The sequence below is a fragment of the Melospiza melodia genome, chromosome 21 (assembly GCF_035770615.1).
Source record: "Melospiza melodia melodia isolate bMelMel2 chromosome 21, bMelMel2.pri, whole genome shotgun sequence".
NCBI classification, from domain to species: Eukaryota; Metazoa; Chordata; class Aves; order Passeriformes; family Passerellidae; genus Melospiza; species Melospiza melodia.
The window spans coordinates 11,700,996-11,724,097 of record NC_086214.1 but is presented as its reverse complement, the minus strand read 5'-3'; the positions used below and the strand labels follow the sequence as shown (position 1 = coordinate 11,724,097).

The 23,102-nt window shown below is 40.8% G+C and overlaps 1 protein-coding gene across 1 annotated transcript in view; it reads right to left on the bottom strand.

The window, feature by feature from the left end:
- PPM1E (protein phosphatase, Mg2+/Mn2+ dependent 1E) overlaps positions 1 to 23,102 on the bottom strand; it is a 62,496-nt gene that overhangs the window by 38,669 nt on the left and 725 nt on the right. The window lies entirely within an intron of this gene.

Below are 23,102 nucleotides of genomic sequence, written 5' to 3'. Positions count from 1 at the left end.
CCTGGAAAAAGCATATTTGATCACAGGAAGCAATCCTGACCTATGAATTCCTTACTAAAAGTTCTTCCCACTGTTTGTTCCAATTTATTCTCATTTTGAGATGAATCCAACCAAAAGAAGGGAGAAAAGAGGGGAAACAAAACAAGAATTCTGTTGAAAAAATACCAAGGCACTATAGAGGGAGTTTTTGTGTTGTTATGGAAACCCAGAAAGCACAGCTAGGAAAAAGAAAAGTGAATAAAGAAGCAATTTCAGCTGCAAATATAAACATGTCCTTGCTTCCTGGAAAAAGTCCTTCCAAAGGATTTTGTTGATGCTGTGCACCCAAGCAACTGAAAACTACAAATTCTTCCCCAGAGAAACACAGATAAAAATTGGAAAGCCACTGTAATAAAATAATAAACAGGACAAGGGAGAAAAAAGCAGATGGAGTTATCAAAGTGTTGTTTTCACACCCACAAAGAAGCAGTTTGCTGAAAATGCAGAAAACTTCAGACATTCTGTTTTAAGTACTCAGTAGAGTGGTGGAAAAGGACAGGATTCTGTATTTATCTGGAGAAAAATAGTTCTCTGCTCCTCTCCCACATTTGTGTTTGTATTCCATACATTTTGAACAGCTAGCCAAAGAAATAATTCTGTTCTCTGAACATAAATTACTTAGGAAAAATTGGTTGTTTTATTTAAAGCTACTCTGATTATGCAGAACAAAATGCAAAAATGTCCATTATCTGTTAGTCTATAGTGCTTTGCACATGAAAAGTTAATTTAAATATATTTCCTGACACAGACCTAAAAAATGCATCCAAAAATAATGGTGATTAAGTGCACTGATATAACCAAGCTTTGGCTTTCAAATTCTCATTCTGTCATTGGGTAATTCTTAATGAAATGGCACAAATCAGTCCTGCTAATGGCATAATGCTCTTATGTACCTGGATAATCTGCACTGCTCAGGTATCCTGCACCTTGGCACCTCAGGATCTGGGTGGATTTTTAGGGAAGAGAACACAAAATTGGCCCTTTCCCTACAGAAGGAGGGCCTGCTCTGAAAACTTCTTTCACTGCTTGAGAAAGAAAAAAAAATGGATTTATTGCTTGTAGCAATGATCACCTGCTTATGGAAATCAACAGCAAGACAGGAGAGAGTTTGGCATCAATTCTAAACATTCATTGTCACAGACATCTTTTCTGAAAAATCCTTTCTTTAGGATTCTTCCTCCTGAGAAGTTGAGAGGTCTCAGGAACAAAATGTAAACAATGGTTATCTGCTGCTGTGGAATGCAACAGGTGCATCTGGGATTGCTCTCATGTGGTTGTTGCTAATTAATGGCCAATCACAGTCAGCTGGCTCAGACAGAGAGTCCAAGCCACAAACCTTTGTTATCATTTTTGCTATTCGATTCTTAGCCAGCCTTCTGATGAAATCCTTTCTTCTATTCTTTTAGTATAGTTTTAATGTAATATATATCATAAAAAAATCAGCTTCTGAAACATGGAGTCAGATGCTCATCTCTTCCCTCATCCTCAGACCCCTGTGAGCACGGTCACAATTCATCAATTCTGAATATCCAAGGGTGGATTTTCAGTGAGCCCTCAGTGGTTTTGGCACCAAAGCTGCACCTGCACCTCCAGAACAGCTATTGCTGCTGAAGGGATAATGGCAGGAAATCAACTGCACATCCAATAAACACTCCTGTAAATAAGCTCATCTTTGAGAACAGTTTCTCTTCCTCACCAAAACAAAACACCAAAAAAAAAAAAAAAAAAAAAAAAGGAAAAAAAACCCCAAGGGCAGCAGACCACAGAGTTCACATTATGGACCCAGTGGCTTCTAAATTCATTCTGGAAAGAAAACCATTTTTACTGCTGCCATCCATCACTCACCCAGCTCAGGAGCTTTTTCTCCCTGCAGGGCAAAGTCTCTTCATCCTCACTTCTGTCATTTTAAAGCACAGAAGGGAACAAACCACACACCTCACACTGGGGGTTTATTCTTTCCTACACCAAATTTTAAAGTCATTTTGTGGCTGGGAACAAAGAACTCAGGGATCTGAACTGTGCTGCAGCAGTTAGGGAAAATCACTGAGCTCTTCATTCACATAGATTTGTACATAAATAAATCAAAATAAAAATCAAGCAATATTCACAGAGATGTTATCATTGGTTTAGAAAAAGACTGAAGTGCAGTAAATTACTGGGATTAACTTTGGTTTGTTAATTCCATGCTCTTGCAAATCCCTTTACCTCCAAATTCCTGCCAAACTCCTTAATATTCTTTTAGTAAAACTCAAAAATAGAAATATAGATCTTAGCAGCATCTAGTGTAGGACTTTCTTGTGGGAAAAACAAAACAGGTAAATGAAAATTAATGTGATTTTTCAAAGTGAAGCATTTTACCTCATTTTGTGAGGATACTCACAGTTTGTTCAGCAACAAACACAAAACCAAGGCCTTATATATTTAAGAACATGAAAGTGCCCCAATAAAATAATAAAATACTGTCACCTCTCAATTTGAGCCACTGCATCTCCAAAACTCCAGTTTCAAATTCTAACATTGCCATTGAACAGCCTGGTGGGCACCTTCACTGCCAGGAGCAGAATAATTGCAATAAAGAACCCAGAAAATGTATTTTCCTTTGGGTCAGGTGGGAGCAGGGGTTGAGCATCCCCAGGATGCTGCATTCCTGTCTCTCCTTTGGGGTACAGAGTTAGTTACAATCTCTGCCATAAAAGACACAATGCACTGATTTATCCCTAATTAAGGATAGAGTGCAGAAACAAGATTTGATTGTTATTTACCTTTCCACATCTGTCAGCCTCTTTCAAAGACAGTGATTTGAAAGGGGAGAAGAAACCTCACTAATTGCTCTCAGAGCTGTGTGAAGAGTTCAGGCTTTCTGTTTTTGGGTTTTTGTAGGGAAGAGCTGTGTTTCAGATGTAGTGTGTGTTGCTATGGTAATTATTATTTTACTGAATGGTATACATTCAGAACTGATTTCATATTGTCAGACAGCAATTAAACAGATTAGGCTGTGTATACTCACAGCTCTGAAATATTTCCAATTTGTTTTAAATTCTGGGGCATGTGAAAAGCAGTGCCCTGGGATGTGAAGGATCAATTCAAAGGGCAGCTCCAGCTGTGCAGGTTTCCTCTTCCCTCCTGCTCTGCTCCCAGCCTGGGGGATTTGGGAGTGGAGACACTGCAGGGCATTTTGGGGCCTCAATTCCCACTCACTTCCCCAGTTTGCAGACTGGAAATCTCTTTCCAGATGGCTCCAGTAACTAAAACTGAACCTCCTCCCTTCCATCTCCCAGTGCTGCCCCGCTCCTCAGAGGAAGTTTCCACTGAAGAAACCTCCATGAGGAGAAATTCCTTTCCTCCTCCTGCTGTCCCTGTAGCACCCAGCCCCTGAAGGCAGGTTGGCATCACTGCCCCCAGTTTGGAGAACAGAACCAAGGCAGGAAGGGCTCACTCCTCACCACAAACCCTCTGATTTCAGCTCCAACAAATCCTTCAGGCTGACAATCCAGATTTATCCAGCCCCCTCAGGTTATAGGAACACAAAAGAAGTCAAGGAAGAAAAACAGGAAACAACATGATTTGATTTTCCTGAGAGGTTCCAAGTATCTCAGAGTAACCAGAGAGGCAATATTCCCCCAGGACAAAAAGGATGCTAAAATTGGTGTAACCAAACCCAAGAAACCCTTTGGAATTTTATTTGCTGTGTCTTAGCTTGGCATAGGAAGAAATTATAGCAGCCAGGGTAGGAAGTTTAGAAAGCTCAGGCTTCTGCTCAGCTTTAATACAGGTTTTCTTTGGTAAACCAATCAATTCCAGAATCCCATTTTTCCCCATGCTAAGAAATAACTCGAGGCAAAATTTAATCCATGTGAGTAGGGATAGTCATGGAGATGAATGAGATGAGAAACACTTGAAAAATGTCCAGAATTGTCAGGAAAGGAAGGAGCTGTGCAGCTTCTGAGCAAAGGATAATAATCTCCAAAAAAAAAGAGCAAATGAAGCCTCAGTTCTGTGGGCCATGGCTGGATATGTGCAATAATCCAGATAAAAATAGGGTGCAGCTTTAAGCTTTGTGAGGAGGGCACCTGACAGGCAGAGAACAGAAAGAGAAATGATAAGATTATCTAATTATCCATCTATTTTCCTGGTCATTTTCTCTCTCAAGTAAATGATTTTCATAGGTTGACATATTCCAGTTGGTGGGAGCAGGTCAGGGAGGAGATCAGCAATGAGTCAGCAGTGGAAGGCTGATGGCAGCATTAATCTTGAGGAGAGCTGAAGGATGAGAGGAAAACAGAATCATCCAAGATCAGAGAGGATATAATGGGCACAGAGGGTCTGAGAGGTGAGCAGGCTGATGGCTGCACAAGGAGCAGCAGCCTGCAGGAAGCTGCCACAGCACAGCCCATCAGCAGAGAGGAAACAAATGGACTAAAATAAGATAGAACCTTGAAAATTAGGATAAAAATAATTTGGATTCTGAAAGGAGACATGATTTACCCAAAGGGTGTCACGTCCTGGCAACGTGAGTGAAGCAATTGTCCAGCATTTGCTGTTTCTCCTGGTGATAAGGAATCAGCATAATCTGGGCATTTCAGACAGTTCACAAAGGATTTGGCATCCAGTCAGGAAAGTCTTGACTTATCTTTTTGTCCCAGTTCCCAACCCTGTGAACAGTGGGGGCTTTGTGTGCCACCAGGGTATTGCTAAAATAGCCAGGTTGTTCACAACAGCACTCCCTCCCCAAAATCACCAAAACAAAAATGGCTTTTTTATGTCTTTTGGATCAAGCTGTCATGTCTGTAAAATACAGACATGCTGGGTATCCCTGACATATGGTCAGAATAATTTGGGTTATTTTCTTAAATACAACATTCTCTTAAGGCAAATTTACTGTGTAAGAGCTATGGAGGGGAAAATGATGCAAAATAAATCAGTATTCAGTTCCAAGGGAGATTATAATACATATTTAATTTTAATAGATACTGAAACTCTCTGTTGGGCTTCACATTCAGGCTAATTATGACTAAACCAAAATGGTGATTCTGTGCCTTTCCTGTGTGTTTGAGAAAATTTGGGTTTGTCTGCAGAGAACAGGGAGGTACAGACAAGGTCATTCACCTTCAGCTGCTGAAGGAGCTCAGAGAAAGAACCTGAACTGAAATTTGTCTGGAAAAGAAAGCAAACAGTTAACAGGATTCCACAATATGAGTTTAGGAAAGCTCCTAATCCTGAGCTTTCCAAAAGGGCCACCACATGAAAATGCAGTGCTGAAGGAGCAGCTCACTCTCTAAGGCCACCCTGGCAGCTGAAGTGACTGTCACAGCAGTGTCCCCAACTTTCTCCTTAAAATGGCTCTAACACCATCCCTCAGCCCTTCTGAGTTAACTCGCAGTGAGCACGTGTGAGGCTGAGCTCAAAGTTATTTTAGGAGCCAACTGGAAAGGAGATTCAGCCTTTTTAAAAATGGAATTGTTTTCTCTGGTTTAAGACTGTTTCCATGGAGAGACCACAGCATATGAACATCTTTAGGCCAAGTGCTTTGCTGCAGGCTTATCTGAATGGAAGCACCACAGGAGGAAGGATAATTGAGGCCAGTTGTTTAAAATTCATGGGCCTCCTCCTGTACTTAACTCAGGAGCAATTTATTTTCATTATTTTGATCTGTTAAGCATTTAAAAGTTAAGCAGTTCTATACATACCTTCTCCTAAGTGACATACCTTAATATAATATTTACTCAGGATGGAATAAACTTGGTGGCAGCAATGTCAGGCTGTTGGGTGAGGGTGACAAAGTGGCAGCAAAATCACACTGTAGGTTCATGTAAAGGGATGCAGGAGGGGAAGAAACCTCCATCCTAAATTCACACACAAAATAGTCTCTGAACAGGCTATTGCCTCTTGGGAGAAGCATTCTTCTAAGTTATAATGAATAGGTCTATTAAAAAGGCAGTTTACTCTTCACTAAAGACAAATAAAGCCAGCAGAGTGCTGGTGGTGATGGGAGCAGGGATGTTGTGATCCTGCTTTATAAACCCTGGGTGAATATTGGCTCTGATTGGGATCTCAGTCCAGCTTCTGTGCTTACAACTTCCCCTCCCAGCACAGACAAACAAGAAAAAGTACACAGAAGGCAATAAAAGCCATGAAAGGAATAGAACAGCTGCTCTTGGAGGAAGAGCCAAGAGTTTATGTTGTTAAAAAGTAAATATACTGGATACGCTGTTTGCTCTTGCACGCCTTCGCAAGGCAAAGGCAAAATTCAACCTTTCCCCTCAGAAAATGCTAATTGGACTTGGCAGGAGCAAGTTATGGGATTGAGGAGCTAATGTTTAAATTTGATAGACTGACAAAGGTTTACCTAAGTCTTGAGAACATTTTCAGAGCTTAAAGAAGCAGTTTCCCTCCTCTGTGCTCAGCCATCACGTGAATTGTTGGTTTAATCTGTGTTTTCCCCAGTGCAATAATTCATGGTCAGGCTCAGGAGTGGGGGGGGGAATGCCATGGGCCTTTTCCAGTCAGGAATGTTGTGGGATGCAGCCCATTCCTGGTGGCAAAGCCAGATTAGGGCACTCAGCACAGGACTCAGTGTAAATGTCTCTGTTCCACAGTCACATCCCAGGAAAATTAGGCTCAAACCACTCAGATATATTTCCAGTTTTTGCTGATGGGAAATAATGACCTGAACTACCTTACAATGCAGCAGAGGAGCCCTCAGGTGCTGCTCATGGCATGGAGGGTTTGTTCCAGAGGACACCTGCACACTCCTCCCAGGACAGAAGGGTCATTAGAAACCTGAATGGAAGAAGGACAGGAAGGAAATTTCCTCTGGCAGGTCAGGATGGTGCCACTTGCTCTGGCTTTGCTGCTCATGACAAATGGGAGTGTCAGGCTCTCAGAGCCGAGTCCCAAATCAGACAAGCTGATCCTCAGAAGATGAGGGCTGAGTCTGAACACATTTTCTCTAGCTAAAGAAATTCCATTTAATAGCAGAACATTTACCTTTGACATCAGAACCTCTGTACACACGAGAGGAACAATTTACAATTGACATTTTCCACAGCAATACTCTGTTCCATTACAAATGCATCATGTTCTTTCCATTCTTATGCATGAAGAATAATGACCTTAAAAGTAACATTTCAATTTACAGGAAATTTTAACTAGCACAATCATCATCCCCAAAGGAACATGATATTGAAATATTATTCTCTTGAACTTTGCAAAACACAGTGAGATATCAACACAAATAACAAACCTTTCACTGATTTAAGGCACAGATACTGTGGTGAGGTATTTTTGCAAGGAAAAGCCAATTTGCTCTTCTCTGCACAAATAATATTAATAATTAACTGACATTCCATATTCACTGACTCAAACCAAATTTCCTGAGATGAGCAGGGGTACAGAGAAGCAAAATTATCAGATTTTGCTGGGGTTCTTTGACCTGCATTTCTTGGACTAATGAGAAGTATCTCATTAAGATGCAAACGAGCAGCCCATGTGAAAGGAATTCCAGCTTTCCAATTGCCTTTGTAATTTCCTGTGTTATGATAAACATTTCTAAACACAGGCAGACATTTTCAAACCATTAAGTGCAGATTTTTGGATTTTTTTAGGTCAAGATCCCTGGTTTACTATCAATATAATCTATGATATATATATATAGGAACCCTACTCTTTTCCTATAGAGCAGAAACCAGCTCTGCAGCAAACATGGGTTAATGGAACAAGGACACTGATGAGCCACAAAAGTCCTGTCAGCCACAACTCTGTAAACAAAATATGTCAGCAGGAGAAAAATGGAAATGTTCATGTATTTTCCTTCTTGAAATTCAGGATCTGATTCTGCTGTTTGATTGCATCTCTGGGGAGAAACTCAAAAAGCAGACAGGCTTGCTTTGTCATGTTTCTCCTCTGGAGAATTTTGAAAAAGAACCTATTTGCACCAGTGAAGGTTGAAAAACTCTGAATCAACAGTGACATGCTCAGCTGGTTCCTCCCTCCAAGACAAGTGAAACAAGAAGATTTTGTATCTTTTATCCAACCAAAGCCATTGCCCCCAATGGATTTTACACATTCACAAATATATTTATGATGCCTCATTAGCCTGGCATGATGAATAAACTCCATCAATCAACATTTATTTTACTAGATTTAACTGCTATTACCCTTGAGTTGAAAAGGAAATGAAGAAAAATGTAGGCTTGTAGGAGCTGTTAGCCCAAGGGCTTTGTTAAGGATGAAGGGGGAAAAAAAAGGAATTGGAAAAAACTTTAAAGATTGATTCCAATTGTGGTGCCAAGGCCACCACCACCCCATGTCCCCAATGTCACATCCACAAGGCTGTTAGATCCCTCCAGGGACAGTGACTCAGCCACTTCCCTGGGCAGCCTGAGCCGTGCCTGATAACCCTTTTGTTTTGTTTCTCTGTTTTGATCAGGGAACAAGAATTACTCATCTGCTGTAATTATTCTTGTGAACAGCCATACCTTCAGCAGGGTGAGGGCAGGAGCTGCTGTGCCCCTCAGTGAGAATCTCCACATTAATGGGAGCTGCAGCAAGGGAGCTGAAAGGGATGAGCTTCCCTCGCTTGGCAGGCAGCTGGGATGGCAGGAGCTGGGGACGTTGTTGTGGCTCTTCCTGTGCCACTGGCACTGCCACGTAAATCAGCAGCACAAGTGCCAGAGCTGTGAAATTTTAGATGAGGAAGGGAACAGGAACCCTGAGCTAAAGCCTGGTACTGCAGCTGGCAGAAATTGTGCTGAGATTTAGCACAGGATTTGGGTTTCAGGAGTGAAACCACAGCCTCAATCAGCTCTACATTAAAATACATTTCTTTCCAGAGCCTGTGCCTGCTCATGTCTGTGTGTGTACGCCTTTAAAGATAAACCAGCAAGCAGACAGATGTTGATTCATGGAGAATTAGAATTAAAATAGCCTCCTTGCTGATTACACCATTCAGCAGAGGCTGTTTTGTCCTTTTTGATGTTATTTTTTCATTGCTGAATGCTCCAACATTGTCTCATCTCCAATGTCCTTTAACACCACGTTCATAATACCACAAAGGTACTAATTGACCAGAACATTCCAGTGTGTATATTAGGACTCCCATCATGCAAAAATAACAACATAAATGGCTGGGTTTGCCTGTGCTATCTATCTGTAGGTAGGTAGCTATAATCCCCAAATCTCTCTATATCCCCATCCCTCTGTCTTATCTCCAAAACAATACTGAAAAAAACCCCACAACAAACCAGGCTTATATTATACCATATTAAAAGCTCAGCAGAATTTCATTAAACAGCTACATTTGCTTTGTTTGAGATTACAAACACAGATCTCCCTCGTTGTGGCAATCCATAACCCAAGATATTTGGCACTCTATCAACAATTCCAGACTTGGAAGGATTATAGATGTGCTGACAGTTAAAGGGAGTTAGAGTTCCCTGCCTAAGATAGATAAGTAGCATGTACTCTTTGATAAGTCCTATCAGAGCCCCACTCTGACAGCAATTCCTGCAGCATGCACTAAATCTTGCCCCGTGCAGCTCATTAAAGGCGCTGCCATTTGTCCCAGCAGAGCCTGAGCTCCCCTGTCACCAGGAAATATATTCCATTTCTTTCCCCAATTACACACACTCTGCCTTACAGTCCAGATTCAGGATCTGTTCAGGGGGGGAAGGAGGAAGGCTTCTGTAGGAGCACACAGATCCAGCCTTAATCTGCTGAGCTGTAAGACAAAGCTGTCCAGTGGCTTTGTGGCAGAGGAACGGGCTGAGCAGCACAACACAAATTCCACTGTTTGTAAACATTTCATTCCATCATTTGCATGGGGTTGCTCTGTGGAAATGAGGAGTTTCTGGAGAAACCAAGCAGTTTTGGGGGGGTGTAAGTCTGAGCTCTTTAGTTGCAGTGATTCCTCCCCGTGCCAGGATTTTGCAATCTCATTACCCACACACAGAGCACGAGGATCTCAGCCAGCTCCATTCAGGAGCAGCACATCCAAGTTGACTGAACATTTTTTTCCTACAGGAATATCATGATGATAGGTTCTGCAGAATGTGGTCAGGCTTGTGCTCACTTCACTGGGTGCTACACCATTACAAAATCCATTCGGAAATCTCTTCCTGCCTTCAAGATAATTGGGAAAATAACAGAGCTCCAGCAGCAGAAGCCTTGCTGTATGTGTAATGAAGATCTGGGATCAAACATCTCAACGGATTCTCTTAAAATAAGTGTATTCTAATTTCCTAGATTATTACCTGCCAAAGCTCAGTGGGTGGGCTCTGGAGGCCTACGCTGTCAGGAATCCCAGGTTCTTAGAATCCTGTCATATCTGTCTGCATCCACCCCCTCAGTGTTTCCAGTTTCCCTTCTTCTGCTTCTGAAAGTAATTCCCTGGGTAGCTGTCACATTAAGATATTGGGATACAGCCTTCCCACTGCACTCTTGGATTCCAGCTGAACCTGATTGTCAACTCCACTAAGAGAAAGTGAGTACAACCTCCTCCAGTGCCTTGAGATGAATCTGCCTTGAGCTAATGAAAGTCAATTTCTAATTTCAACTCTTAATTGTGATCAATAGGGCTTGAATGAAACTTATCCAGACAAACAGGGGGAGAACTGATAGGCACAATCCATGTCCAATGTGGCCATTCAGGATTATGTTCCAGCCAGATTGGATTCTTCAGGGTTAAGTATTTTTCAGAAAAAGGGAGATGACAGCTCAGAGTTATCACTGGAGCAAATCTGGTGAAGTTAGAACACAGTAAATGGGTTTACAGCCCACAGATTATCACTGGTTTTTACAAAAATGGACATTCCATAAGGAGCCTCACACACTTTATTGGGGTGGTGAGGCCAAAATCCTGACTGAGCATCACCTCTGGCTCTGCCCTCCCTCACTTTTACTCTAAACCACCTTAGAGCATGGACAGCTGATTTCAGTTCCTCTGGCATTTCTGAGACAATGGAGAGGAAAACATCACAGTTCTCCCACATTCTTAATTCAGAACAAAAAACCCACCACACACTAACACACACACTAACACATCATTTAACCAATTCTGTATTTTCAATAAGCTCCTAATCAAGTTATTTTTAACTCAGAAAACTCCTTTGGTGGCTCATGGGCAAGCTTGTTGACTACAGATAAAAGCTGTTTGAGACATTTGTGTGCCTTTTTCTCCCTATTATTGAGCACCATGGCCAATATTTTGCAGGAATAAAATAATCAGGATGATATTTTCAAGCCTGATATCAAGGGCAACACTTCCCAAAGAGCTTTGTTTACGCTGCCATTTTTCAGGAACTTCCCCAGTTTGTTGTTCCCACCAGTGTTATGATGAGGGCAACAATTTTAGACACTTGAGTGTAAAATTTCCTTATCATGTCACTTCCCCCTTGCTCTAAGTGACACTGGCAGCTTGTATTTGCTACTCATACTCACAGTAGTAGTCTCTCCTCTTTTCATAGAGTACTACAATGGTTTTATAATACACACACAGAGAGCAGCAGTAAAAGTGTCAGTAAAATTAATCAGCCTTGCATCTGTAGTAAAAATCCTACCTTATCATGCATTTATTTTAGTTTTCCTCAGATTATGGTTACAACAAAAGAATATTGAATATTTGCAGGCAAATGCAGAGAGAGGCATCATCCTCATACTCTATTGTGTTCACACAACAGAGATGTGTAAACTATCTTTGGATCCAGGAGGTGGAAGAGAACAGATGAATCTTGGAGCAGAATAATACTTGTGGAATGTTTTCTGCTACAGGATACCCCAGCATGTGGGCTGGAGCATGCAACTGGGGGAGTTACAAATCTACTTCATATACTGTACTATAGTGTGTAGTGTATATACTGTAGAAATACACTTAATATTGCAAAAACTTTATTTTGATATTGGGTCAACACATCACTCCACACTTAATTCTGCCAGCAACCAGCAGAGAACCAGACCCCTGACAAGAGAGGAGGAACAAATCTAACAATTACCAATTTCTCTTAGATATCAGAAAGAACAAATCTGCTCATTACCAAACCCATCCTAATTGGTGTAAGTTCATCAGCACCACATCCAGGGGTAACTTGCCATGTCAGTGTCCTTCTGTTTGCCAAGAGATTTCTAAAATGTGAGGAATTCTTATTTCCCAAAAGGGACTGGTAGAGAATGAAAAATTTATCTTTTCAAACCACTCCTGGAAACATAAAAGCATCTCTTGCTGGTTAGACCACACTGGATGAACAAGACAATTTGTACCAACTGTTTGCCTTGTCAGACTTCCTTTGTCATGGAAGAAACGCTGAACACTGGCAGAAGAGAATGCTGAAACTTGAGAAAGATGACAATTCTGTAAATCCAGTTATGATATCTCAGCTGCTGCCCCACAGGTACATCACTGAATGAATCAGGGAGTGTGGCTGGGTGAAAGGTGCAGTTTCCCCAGGGGATCAAACAGAAATTCCAGTTTTTCAGTTTTTCACAGGGCACAGGAGGAGTGCTGAGCTATGGGTGGATTGCAGCTCTCAGCCCCTGACTGGAGCTGACTGGGTGCTGAGGTGCAATCAGGGTTTTACTGGGAGGGTTAAACACAGCCTGGTTAGGGAAGGGAACTGAAGTCATCATCCTGGCAATTCCTTTTAATTGTTTGAGCTGATCCAATGCTTCAGCTCTAATTACCCTCACAATTTTATTTTTAAATTATTTTCAATTGTATCTATTACATTTTCTCATTCTGCTCCTTTCTTCTTGGAGGTTAATTGGTGACTGCAGTGTCTGTTGGAAAACAACCCCCCTGAAATTTCAGTTTGTTCTTTTTTTAAGGAAACTTTCCAAGTTGATAGCACAGTAGAAGTGTAAAATGTTTCCAAGTACATTTTTCAGAAGCCAACCCAACACCAGAGCTTCTTCTCAATTATTTTAAATTTACATCAGTTGTATCATTTGAGCTAAGTGCTGATACAATGATTACTTGGTTTGGCAGCACTTTCTAATTCACCTTTTCACTTGTACATTCCTGTTTTAGGGATTTTTATGGCATTTTAAAATGCCATTTTTATTTGGGACTTTTTTAGAAGAACAAGGAAAGCACTTGTCCAACAAGACTCCCAGCTGGATTTGTACTTGTAGCAGCAGCACAATATAATTTAAATTATAGCTACAGAAATGAAAACTTTGTCACTGAGCTGGCAGAGGGTGGGGAGAAAGGATCAAGAATGAAAAGGATATTTTTAAGTGGAGAAGAATTTTTGAATGTTTACTTTTCAACCAAAAGTAACTTGCTCTTTTCTCTTTTTTCCCCCTATAAATTTTCCCAACCTCCTGCCCTGCTTTATGTATTTATCCTTCCCTTTTCCTAGAAAAGTAAAACAAATCATCTTCCTTAAAATAAAGGATAAATATAGAGTAAATTAATTAACTCACTTCTGAGACATAAGGGTTTATGAGACTGGAGGATGTGTTAGTTTATTCTTGGATTTAAAAACAGCAATTTTTGAGGGTCATATCCTGTGCCTTTTTATTTAGCCCAAACTTCCTTTGACATAACTTGGAAGTCCTTGACATGTAAAAAATGCAGCTTGACCTCCAGACACAGTGAGGAGCTTGGCACTGCCCTGCAGTTTCCAGGTTTATTGTTGCTCCCAGGATCACTCAGGGTTTAACACCTCTGAATTTCTGTTCTGCCTGCCAGACAGCCCCAGGCAAAGCCAGCACTGTCACACTCGTACAGAACCACAAGGAGACACTTAAATTATTTTATCAGTCCTTCCAAAAAACCCGAGTGCAGCCCAGAGCAGCTCCCTGAAAGCACCTGGAGCTGCTAGGAGGATATTAATAGCAAACCCCCATGAAATAAGAGCACAAGAATGCACCAAATCCTTCTCTAAATTAAAGTAACAGCCTTGATACCTCACAGGGGTGTCCAAGTCCAAACCCAGCCCTGTGTGACCAGCTCAGCTCAGGAACTGGGCCAGGATCAGAAACTGAGGAGTTTCTGTATTTTACAAACTCCTGTCACAGACTGACAATGATTCTCTAAGGAATGAGTGGGTGGGTCATTTATGTTTGTGGTATTATTTAAGTCTTTCTTCCTCTTTCTGTTGTATTATTTCACACTGCCTTAATGAGCTGGGTCTCATCTCTTCACAAACACAAAGCAGAATTTCCTTCTTCTTTTTGTACTTCCCCAACCAACGCTCTTTGTTATCTCTATTTCAGAAAATAAAAACTAATACCCCCTCCACAAAGTGTAAATTCCAGATTTCTTTTTATTCCTGTTGAGAAGCACAGACAGAGCGTGGAAACAGGAATTGACCAAATCCATCCATTTTCAGAGGACAATAAATGAAATTGAATAGTTTTCAATATGTTAATGCAAAACTAGCTTTTTATTAGGTAAATCCCATATTTTGTCATGTATAAGATATATATCTTGTAATTGGTTTCTTAAAGCTATTTAATATAGAATTACATGAACAGAAATGGAAGAAGAGCTTTTCTAAAGAATGATAATCTAAATATTTAGAGCTCATTGCTTTCTGCATTAAATTTTCAACCAGCTAGTATGAATTTAAGAAGTATTTTTCAGATTTATTGTATTCTACTTTCTATATTCACTGTTGACAAACCTTTTTACTTGCATCTTCCAAGACACAGAAAGAGTTTGTAAAATTTCAGGGAGGAGAGAAATATTTTTAGGATATTTAGTAATTTTGTAGGATAAACTATTTTTTCTTTAATCCCCAGAGCCAGAATTAGAACTTTGTGGCTTGGCTCATGTTTCTGGAGGTGACTTTATTGTATGTCATGGACAGCATTGACACTTGGGAAAACAAAGTGAGTGTGAATTGTGGGGTGCTAAACCAAAAGTATCTAAAAGCCTCTCTAAAATTAACATACAATGTAATTAGTGAGGTTTGAAGCATTTATGATCATTTGGGTCATTCTTACCAGCCAAACTGAGAGAAGTTGACAGCATGAGGGATTTTAAAGCATTTCCAATTGGTTCTCCATGCACTGGGAAGGGGAGCAGTCACTCAGTGCAGGCTCAGCTCCTGCAGCCTGGACACACACCCAGAACCTGCAGCTGCTTTTCCTCTCATCCCACAGGGAGCTGCACCACTTTCACACAGTGATCTCTCTCACTCTCTGTTTGTGCAGCAGACAATCATTCCCATTGATTTACACAGTTTGTACCTCTAAGGTAAAAGGTTAAAAGCTCCCACTTCTGTTTTATCAATGCTCATTTCTACTGGGGGCTCTTCCCTACTTCAGGTTAGCATCAATTAATTTTCTTAGAGAATCTGATACTTTGGATATCTTAAAATTTGGACTTTTTGGAGTGAAGAGGAGAGGTTAAGTTCATGTCACACCAGGTAGAGCTCCCACTCTGTGAGGAGCAGAATCCAGTGAGGAAGCAGAACTAAGAACAGCCCAACACCTCCATGCTCTGCAGGCACAAAATGCATCTGTCCCAAACAGGGGTGTTCCTCTAACCCCCAGAAATACAGAGCTTCTGGCTTCTCATTGCCAAATGTTTGCTTTTTACCCAGCTTTTCAGAAGAGTATTATTACCCCTTTCAGGAGAAAGGGGTAATAAGAGAGCTGAGAGCATAAACTCATTTTAGACAGGGATGTTTGTAAATAAATACATGAATTCATCAATATTTCCTCAAACACAGCAATGAGATGACAAACAGAATGACGCCACTTCTAGGAAAGGTTTGGAAAAGCCTTAGTTTAAAATAAATGTCATGCTGTGTATAAGTGTGTGCTTTAGTTTATAATTTACTAAATTCCTGCTTTTAATCCAGGCTGGAATTTTTGATAATTTATCACTGTTGGGCCCAGAGGTTGCAATAGGAACTGAATGTTTCCCTGGGTTTTTCATCTTATTTTTAATATTTATTTTGTTGAGAAAAAGACAACAACAAAAATTTGTTGAATTCTCACCTAGAGCATGGGGAGTTTTCAGCCTTGCAGAACGTGGAGTTAGGACTGAAGGAATGGAATCGTTGTGGCAGCTAATGAATGTAACATGCAGAGCAGGGTGTTTGTAACACTGAGGAGGAACAAGTCACCACGTTCATTTCAGCTCCCTGAACCTCAGTAAGAAGGTCACAGCCTGAGGTGAAAGGAACAGCCCTCGAGAAAGTGCCAAGAAGTTAAAATGCCAAGGGCTATTTTTACATGCTGCTTCTATTATTAGTTACATGGTGTGGAAGTACAGAGCCTATGAAAAAATCATATTCTCAAACCAGTAAAGTACTCAAATTCTCTCTTGTAAATGAAGAGCAGAAGAAACTAAAGTTGAAAATTTGTTAGGTACAATTTAAGAGGTTTTACTGGATCATCAAAGGCCGGCAAAAATAGCTTCCAAATCCTACCCTCTGAGAAAATGAAGGGGCTGCCCACAATTTCACCCAATTAATCAAACATTCCTTTTGCTGTAACTGCAGTTCCCCACTTCAGGTTTGTGTGCATGCAAGGCCATTTTGCCATGATCAGAGTTCAGCAGCCCACTTGGGAACCCTGCCCTGCCACCAAAGCCACCCATGAGGGAGCACAGGGAGTTCAGGGCTGGGAGCAGCTCCACAGCTCCAACTGCTGCATTACTCAATCATTCCTTGCCCTCAGCTGTTTTCCATCCAATACAAACATAAACTGAGGTGATCCTGCAATCTGGTTAACTTGTTTAACTTCTGTATTAATTATAGAAGTACCCAAGGGCAGCTATTTCCCACGCACTCCTCATTTATGGCTCTGATGATTACTTCTTTATAAAATGTCTTATTAAAGGCGGGTAATGTTGTTTCTTCTTAATGAAGTACAAAGGCACGGCAGAAAATGTTGCTGTAAAACAAGTCCACAGTCTGCAATCATTTTATCTAATCACTGGTGTGTTGTAACAACAAAAATCTGGAATATTTGGTTAGTAATTGAGATTTCAGCCAACCCAAACAGAAGGCCCTGAAGTACAACTTGTAGTAACGGCCCTTTAGCAGTGTCATGGGTTCCTAACATGTCTCTCACACATATTGTCCAGGATACATTTATTTTTGTAATCATTTGCATTACATAATTGTGGTTGCATTGCATAAGACAGTCTTGCAGCATGCTTCAAAGAACATCTAATGTTTTAAACTGCTCACTCCATTTCATCTCCTTTCTCACATGTCTTTCCTAGACAGCAAGGAGAAAACAAATGAAAAAAGAGCAGGCACCAAAAAATGGGAAGAAAGAAAATGGTGTGGAACAGCCAGAGAATATTTCAGGGTATCAAATATAGTAATAAATAGTATTCTCATTATCTGTTACTGCATGCCCTGTTGCTTTTGCTTTTAATGTGATCATGTAAGCAATTTAGCCAGACAACAAAAACGAATGAGAGCAAACATCACTGAGACAACAGGCAAGGCACTGAAACTTCTGCTCACAGAATGCAAAGCAAACTAAAAGTTTCACCTTTTATGAAAAGAACCACACTGAGTTCTTCAAAGAACAGGTGGAGAAATGCTCTGCCACTGTTAAAGTTACAATGAGGGATTTTAAGGATAAAAATGTTCTGTGCAGTGTTTTGTGCCAAAAAGAATTACCAAACAAACTCTCCAGAGGAATGAAGCTCATCACATCCAAAAGGCAGAGTCAAAAGTAGTTCCACACAATGGCCAATGAGATTTGAGTTGCAGGAGTGGTTGTATAAGGTCCAAAAAAAGAATCTGTTAGCACAGATCTAATTCTTCAGTCAGTTTGTACTCAAAAGCAAACAGCCTCACTTAGGAGGAGAGAATCTGTGCAAATTGCTCTTGGGTCAAAAAAAATCTTGGTGTGAAAAGCTCCTAACAACATTAATTCCCTTTAATGTGTTGTACTACCAGCAACGTTCATTGAAATAAAAGCAGTGGAATGAATATATTTCCATAATCTGTTCACTCAGAATGATTTTTAATGCTATATAAAGCAACTCCCAAGCATAGTCACCCTTGTGCTTGAAAAACTCAGCATCCTTTTAATCATAAAGTAGGAAGTTTTGAAATGTCACCTTATATGTTAACCATTACAAAATGTAAATCTGCAATTTAGATAGATCTTTTGAGCTGCTATTCCTTTTTTTTTTTTTTTAATGAGTATCAAAATATTTTATTTCCTTCAGTATTTTTAAAAGTGTGGGAGGGTGAGCTGAATATGCCTTAGGAACAACAAGAAGAATCCCTCAATGTGTAGAGAACGAGTTGTGTTTGGGAAATGTTTGTAGATTATTTGTAGATTATAGTGATTTCTATTTGTAGATTATTTGTAGATTTAGATTTCTAAATCTAATTTGTAGATTTAGATTTCTGTTTGTAGATTATAGTGATTTCTAGGCTAAGGGGATGAGGTGTGTGTGCCACGACATCACCAGCATTTAGAACTCGGGCTCTTTTCAAGAGTGACAAGGTACCAGCAGCACTGAGGCTCTTGACTTTCTGCACACCCCCCAGTGGGAGGATTTAGGATGAATTCAGACAAACACCAGGATTTCTAGCACCAAAATCTCTTGGGTGTGATGTCAGCATCCTCAGCTGTACCCAGCCAGCTCCACAACAACCCTGGAGGGGATTCCTGACCTTGGAGGGGCTCCTGAGAGTCAACACAGCCTCAGGATGGGAAAGCCCAGCCTGGTTTGGGTTGGAAGGGGCTGTAAAAACAACCCAGTGCCACCTCTGCCATGGCAGGGACACCTTCCCCTGTCCCAGGGTGCCCAAACTCTGCCCAGCCTGGCCTTGGGCACTGCCAGGGATCCAGGGGCAGCCACAGCTGCTCTGGGCACCTGTGCCAGGGCATCCCCACCCCACAGGGAACAATTCCTGATATCTAATCCAAGCCTAGATGAGATGAAATATTCCTAATATGGAGCAATATTAGGATATTCTAAATGGAATGTTCTCTATCCAATCTCATTAAGCAGAGAAAATGCCCCAGCCAGGTGCAGCCAAATCTCCTCCTGTCATTCCTTGTGGGCACAGGCCAACATTATCATTTCTATTGTTAAACCTCACAAAAGATGATGAGGAAAGCACCATGTTAAAAAGGATGCAATGACTTTTTGTTGGTCCTTGTGATTAATATTAGACATGGCAAGTAGTTAATTACATTTCTTAAAAGGGCTTTGAGATTGCAATCAATAGAATTGATTCTAAAAGACAAATTATGAAGGAGTAAAACATCACAGCCTATTTAACAGGATGCTAAGAAAGCCCATCCAGCATCATCCATGGATTTCAACTTAAAGTGACAACAGTGCCAGCTTTCATGTGAGAGGGTTTGGAGAGCAAGTTAAAACGTGGATATCTGCTGTTTAAAGGGAGAGAATTCCATCTCTCCACTCAACAGAGATGGAGATAGCAGAAATAACAATTTTCAAGAGCTTATTTTATTTTAAAAAGGATTTCTGCTCATGGAAAATTACTACAAGAAGGTCTTCTTTAGCTTAACATTGAAAGCTGAGGGGCAAAACCTCCATTCTCATTTACTATCCACATTTCACTTAACTCCAGTGTTAGAAGGGTGAGCCTACATTGCCTTTCTTGATTTTTTATAGTAAGGCTGTGGGAAATCCATAAGCAAAAAATATTTTCTCTCTTTAAGAGAAAGAAAGGATCAGTTAAAAGAACTCACTTCAAATACTGCATTTTATTGGAATCTAGGTATTCTGTGAATGTTGCACAGTATTCTGTGAATGTTGCACACTATTCTGTGAAGAAATGTAAAAGGACAGTGCTTACAAGTTTTTCTTTTCATGTTCCAAGTCAAAGCAAGGCTTTTACAGCCTTTAAAATAATAATGTTGCCATCAGGGACTTAGTTAAGCACTTAAGATGACATAAGAATAAATTTTACTTTTATTTTACTTACCATCTTCTGCAAACTCAGCACTGGAGAAGTAGGGCTACTTTCTAAGCTTGTTCAAATGAAATTTGAATTCCTAAATGAACACTTGAAAGCAGAAATGTCGTACCTCCAAAATCACTGGAAATAAATCTGAACCTAGAAATTATACCAGCTGTATCTATTCCTATCAAAGCTTGGGGCAAAAAAAAAATGAAAAGAAAAGCAAGAAGAATGCACAGTTGAATTTTTCAAAGCATTTCATTTGCACAGGAAAAAAGGAGTGTAGCAGCAAGACAAATTTGTGCTTCCTGGTGACACAACTTGTAAGAGTCTGGCTGTGTCCTCTCTTGGCAAGCACAGCTTTGCTGATTTGTTTTTCAGAGGTCTTGTCAAGAACCAGCTCTCTAAATGTGTCAGGTTTAATAATGGTATCAGTAGGAAGAGGAAGAGACCAGAGCATGATATGTAACTTTGTTACTCAAGTTAGTAACTTCTTCCTATAAAATGAGTCAGAAATCAGGTCTGATTCAGCAGGAGCAAGAGATGGGATCTCATATTTAATGTTTTAAGGCCTTGGTATGTTTGTTTCTACATAGAAACTCTGTAAATTATCTTTTTCTCTCGAATAATATGGTCTAGCCATAGCCTGAGAGTTCATTTTGTGGTTACCAGCCAATGTTCCAAGGCAATCCCCTTTTGACAATTTTCTCCATCTAATGCAGCTCCTATTGATGGCTTTCATTCTGTGGAGGGTCACTAAGAAAACACACAGTGCCCATTTGGTGGCATTTAGACAGATAGAAAGATTACATTAATCTAATTTTCCAAGCATATGTTGCCTCCACAAAAAATAAAAAAAAAAAAAAAACAACAAAACAGGAACAGGAAAGCTCAAAGGGGAATATGAGTCTTTTGGAAAATAGCAGGGAAATCTCATAAATAAGAACTCTGTGATACTGATCTACACAGTGGCAGAAAAACATTATATTTTGTCATGATTAGCAATATGTTCTCATGTCTGAAATGGTCTGACTTTCCTCAAAAAGATCTAAAGCTCTGTGCTTAAAATAGCTGAAAAACAGCTGTTGGATTTTTCACAGCAATGGGTTTTATCTTCATGCTACATAGAATGCAAACCAGTCATTTGACTAATATATAGTTGCAGAAAACATGCCTTCAGAACAGTCTCTCCTGCTAAGGACAAACAGAGGAAATATTCCCTTTTACATGAGTTTTCATGTGCTTTTTTATTTAGGTGTTGGGTTTTTTTAATTTTTTTATTTTAAAACTTTCATAGCTGTTTGGCACAAGAGAGCTTTACTCATACACATCAAGTTTCCCACCTCTGGAAGCAGCTGAGCCTTTGGCTGTAAAGGGTGAAAAGATTCTGCTTCTGCCTGTTTTATAGTCTTGTCACATTTTAAGTTTCTCTGGTGACTGGAGAGTGAACTAAAAATACAGAGCCTTACCTGAGGAATACTTTTGCATATTTCCACTTACCTCAGATTCCATCATTCAAGAAAAAGCTATTTCAGTTTAGCTCTGTCTTAGGAGTTGTTAGATTTGGCTTATAATATTTTTAAATGTTTTATTTAAGCCTTTAGGAAACTGTTTTCTCACAACATAATCCCCTGCTCCCATGATTTTGAGGTAGACCTTGGTTTTAGCCTAGAGGAGGAAGCCTGCATTGATTTCACCACAAACAAAGCCAGGGGATGCTCCATTCAGTGGCCATCCAAAGATTTATACTTCAGGCTGAAAAAACCCAAAGAGCCACAACCTGGCAAGAGCTGGGTCTATAAAAAGATTCCTCTCAAAAGGTCTTTTTTTCTTTTTTTTTTTTTTTTTTTTTCTTATTAATTTCAGCCTTGAAATGGGGAATCTGGGGTATGGGGACAGGCAGAGAGAGAAAGGATTGGGGAGGAATTCCAGTTCAAAATAATTTCATAGCTATACTTCAAATAATACTTTCAAATCATCTGCTCCACGTCTAAAACTTTATTCCCACTATCGTGACTTTGGATTTCACAAACCTGTTTAAAAATAACCCAACAAAACACGTCCTAAATAGGTAGAAGGGACTTGCCTCTCTGCTCTCTACCACATCCTATGAATGTGCTGCTGTATTCCAGAGACTTTCCAAAGGTGGCAGGGCGAGCATGTGTGAATAGGAGAGCTTTGTCCTCTGCAGCTATCATTGTGTTGTCCCTACCGTCCACAAACGCAGAGGGCAGATGAGAACTGGATAGAAACAGACCATGCAGTTGTAAAACCCGGTTCTTTTCTCTCTTTATTTATTTATTTCTGCGACTGAGTAACACCTCTCATTACAATTACCGGCTCAATGGCAGAAAATCTCCCCGGTGTGCTGTGCAGATTTTCACAGCTTCATTTGTCTCCTCCTGTGGCATCAGTTTAAAAAGGTTCCTAAAGAATTGCCACTAACAACCGCTTCTATTTCGAGCCTTCAAAGCCGGAGCTGAGCACAATACAAGGCACTGGTAACTGATCTTTAGGTTTCAGTCCACAGACTTTCCACACTGGGAATAGATCCCATCTGTTTCCTCTTTATGCACCAGCCTTTAGAAAGCACAGATCTGGAAACTGCCTCCGTACAGAACCGAGTATAGCCGGCTTTCCCCAGCTGACGGCAGAAAAATCCCCATGATTATGGGTAGCTTTCTCCCAAGGCTTTCTACTCCTCTTTTCTCCCCGCTCTGTGAATACACGGTGTGGCTTTCTCCATGTGCTGTGGGTTTTTTGGAAGGGTGAAGGGACTGGACCGCCTCTCTTCCCTTGCCCCGTCTTCATTCCCCTTCTTGGCAGTGGTTTCCCCATTTACCAGCCCTCACAGTGGGAACATTTCAATTTCAAGCCCCAGCACAATCAACCACAGGCAACCCCCCCTCTTTGCTTTGGCACCAGAGCGTGAGATATTTCCCCCAGCGCTCTCCCTCCCCAGCAAGCTGCTCTCCAGATGGATGCTCGTGGCTCTCCCTTGTCTTCCCTTGTCCTGTCCCAGGCGAGCGGAGGGCACAGAGCAGAGGATTCCTTGGGGCAGGGGCAGCCGCACAGAGCAGGACGCTGTGACCCCGGGGTGCTCAGCACCACAGTAGTCCTGAACTCTTTTGCCTCGGGTATCCCCCCTGTCCTCGCTTCCTTCCCTCAGCCCCACACTGGGGAAGTCCCTCAGCCCCACAT